Source organism: Stomoxys calcitrans, chromosome 2 (assembly GCF_963082655.1).
Source record: "Stomoxys calcitrans chromosome 2, idStoCalc2.1, whole genome shotgun sequence".
Taxonomy (NCBI): domain Eukaryota; kingdom Metazoa; phylum Arthropoda; class Insecta; order Diptera; family Muscidae; genus Stomoxys; species Stomoxys calcitrans.
In genome coordinates, this window is record NC_081553.1 from 58,255,164 (window position 1) to 58,258,625 (window position 3,462).

Here is a 3,462-nt window from a genome sequence, read left to right on the forward strand (position 1 = left end):
AATTCGAAAAAATGAAAAAGTTAGAGCGTTTTAGGCCTCGAAAACGACTTTTAATTTTTACTCCCAAAAAAAAATTTTTTTCTCGTGTTTTTCATAGAAAACCTTAGAGCATTGCTTTATACGGCGCCATTACGGCAAGAGATTTTCTTTACAAATCCAACGGTATCAAAAAAATTGCGAAGTTTGTAGAACTAAGGAAGTTACAGCAATGGAAAGGATACTAAAACTTACCTTTCCTTTGGAAAAGGGTATTAAAACTTCACTTTCTTTTGGAAAAGGATATTAAAACTTACCTTTCCTTTGGGAAAGGGTATTAAAACTACCTTCTCCCTTGCGAAATAGTGCTAAAAGTACACTTTCCTTTGAAAAAAGGTACTAAAACAGCTTTTTCCTTTGGAAAGGATACTAAAACTACCCTTCCTTCTAAAAGGGAACTAAAACTACCCTCTCCCTTGCAAAAGGGTACTGAAACTGCACTTTAAAATGTTCCAGTACCCTTTTCCAAAGGTACCAAAACTTCTCTTACCTTAAAATAATAAAACTACCCTTTCCTATTGGTAATAAAACTAGCATTTTCTTTAGGCGATAAAACTAGCCTTTCCTTTAGGTAATAACACTACCCTTTCTTTAAGGAATAAAAAGTGCGGATCTAATATTGCAAGTTATAATCAATAGTGCGGGGTTAAAACCATAAAAATTCAAAATCATTTTCAAGACCGGAAACGCTCTAACATCTTCATTTGTTCGAATTTCGAAGATTTTAAAGCATCCCGCGATTCGAAATTCGAAGACAATTCGTAAAATAAACATAATTACTTAAAATTTCATATATTATTTTATGCATTTTTTTGCAAATGTAACCCCTTATAAAATTTAAAATTTTTGAGGGGAAAAATTTTTTGAGTTGAGTATACAGTATTAAAGATTATGGCGAAAAAATCGGTTTAGCGCAACTCCTATGTTTTTTCTTCAAAAAAATAAGCTAAACATCGCATAATGGATATTGAAAAGAACGCAAGAAAATTGCTGTTTGAAATTGCTGTAACTACTAAGTTTTACGAACTTCAAAATTCTTAGGACACAGTTCGATTCTTGAAGAAAATCTCTTTTCGTTATAGTGCTGCATGAAACAATACTCTTTTCATTTCATTTCAAAAAAAAAATGTTCGTTTGCAATGTCTGTTATTTCTATAGTTTAGCGAACTTCACAATTTTGCACACACCGTTGGATTCGTGGCGAAAATTTCTTTCCGTAGCGGTGCTACATGAAGCAATACTGTAAAGTTTTCTATGAAAAACATGTCAAAAAGCAAGCATTTTTGGGCGTAAAAATTCAAGGTCGTTTTTAAGGTTAAAAACGCTGTAACTCCTTCATTTTTTCGAATTTCGAAAATTTTCTAGCATTCCGCAGTTCGAAATTCGAAGACGGTTCGTAAAATAAACAGAATTACTTAAAATTTCACATTTTATTTTTTTTTTGCATTTTTTTAGCAAAGGCTAACCCCTTATGAAAAATTTCAATTTTTGATGTGAAAAAAATTTTCGAGTTGAGTATAGAGCATTGAAGATTATGGCGAAAAAATCGGTTTAGCGCAACTCCTATGTTTTTTCTTCAAAAAACAAGCTCAAAATCGCATAATGGATATTCAAAAGAACGCAAGAAAATCAATATGGGCTTGAAGTTGCTATAACTACTTAGTTTTACGAACTCCAAATTCTAAGGACACAGTTCGATTCTTGAAGTAAATTTCTTTTCGTTATAGTGCTGGATGAAACAATACTCTTTTCATTTCCTTGGAAACTTTAGAGTATTACTTCAAAATCGCATAATTGATATCCAAAATTTCAAAAAAAACCTATGTGAGTTTGCATTGTCTGTTATTTCTACAGTTTTACGAACTTCACAATTTTTCAGACACCGTTGGATTCGTTGCGAAAATCTCTTTCCGTAGTGGTGCTACATGAAGCAATACTGTAAAGTTTTCTATGAAAAACATGGCAAAAAGCAAGCTTTTTTGGGCGTAAAAACTCAAGGTCGTTTTTAAGGTCAAACACGCTGTAACTCCTTCATTTTTTCGAATTTCGAAAATTTTCTAGCACTCCGCAGTTCGAAATTCGAAGACGATTCGTTAAATAACAGAATTACTTAAAATTTCACATTTTATTTTTTTTGCATTTTTTTAGCAAAGGCTAACCCCTTATGAAAAATTTAAATTTTTGATGCGAAAAAAATTTTCGAGTTGAGTATAGAGTATTGAAGATTATGGCAAAAAAATCGGTTTAGCGCAACTCCTATGTTTTTTCTTCAAAAAACAAGCTCAAAATCGCATAATTGATAACCAAAAAACCCAAAAAAAATCTACGTGAGTTTGAAATTGCTGTAACTTTGTTAGTTTTGCGAACTTTAACATTCTGAGAACACCGTTGGATTTGTGAAGAAAATCTCTTTCCGTAGTGGTGCTGGATGAAGCAATGATCTTTTCATTTCCTTTAGAGTATTACTTCAAAATCGCATAATTGTTATCCAAAAATTCCAAAATAAACCAACATGGGCTTGCAATTGCTTTAACTTCCTCAGTTTAAAAACTTCACTTTTTTTGACACCGTTGGATTAGTGAAGAAAATCTCTTGCCGTAATGGCGCCGTATAAAGCAATGCTCTAAGGTTTTCTATAAAAACCATGACAAAAACAATTTTTTTTGAGATTAAAAATTAAAAGTCGTTTTCGAGGCCTGAAACGCTCCAACTTCTTCATTTTTTCGAATTTTCAAGATTTTAAAGCATTCCGCTGTTCGAAATTCGAAGACGATTCGTAAAATAAACAAAATTACCCAGAATTTCACATTTTATTTTTTTTTGCATTTTTTTAGCAAAGGCTAACCCCTTATGAAAAATTTCAATTTTTGATGCGAAAAAAATTTTCGAGTTGAGTATAGAGTATTGAAGATTATGGCAAAAAAATCGGTTTAGTGCAACTCCTATGTTTTTTCTTCAAAAAGCAAGCTCAAAATCGCATAATTGATATCCAAAAAATACAAAAAAATCTACGTGAGTTTGAAATTACTGTAACTTCCTTAGTTTTACTAACTTCAAAATTCTAAGCACACCGTTGGATTCGTGAAGAAAATCTCTTTCCGTAGTAGTGCTTGATGAAACAATACTCTTTTCATTTCCTTGAAAACTTAAGAGCATTACTTGAAAATCGCATAATTAGTATGCAAAAATTCAAAAAAAACAAAACCAACATGCAATTGCTGTAACTTCTTTAGTTTTACAAACTTCACAATTTTTCTGACACCTTTGGATTTGCGAAGAAAATCTCATTCCGTATTGGCGCCGTATAAAGGAATACTCTAAGGTTTTCTATGAAAAACATTGCAAAAACCATTTTTTTCTTTGAGAAAAAATTGAAAGCCATTTTCAAGGCCTACAACGTTCTAACTTCTTCATTTTTTCGAATTT

The 3,462-nt window shown here is 31.6% G+C and overlaps 1 long non-coding RNA gene across 1 annotated transcript; it reads left to right on the forward strand.

Annotated features, from left to right (window-relative positions):
• The first annotated feature begins 1,339 nt into the window (after positions 1–1,339).
• LOC131995375 (uncharacterized) lies at positions 1,340–2,073 on the forward strand. Its single transcript, XR_009397433.1, has 3 exons — positions 1,340–1,428; positions 1,492–1,860; positions 1,916–2,073. It is a non-coding gene; the product is annotated as an uncharacterized LOC131995375 (long non-coding RNA).
• The last annotated feature ends 1,389 nt before the right edge of the window (positions 2,074–3,462 follow it).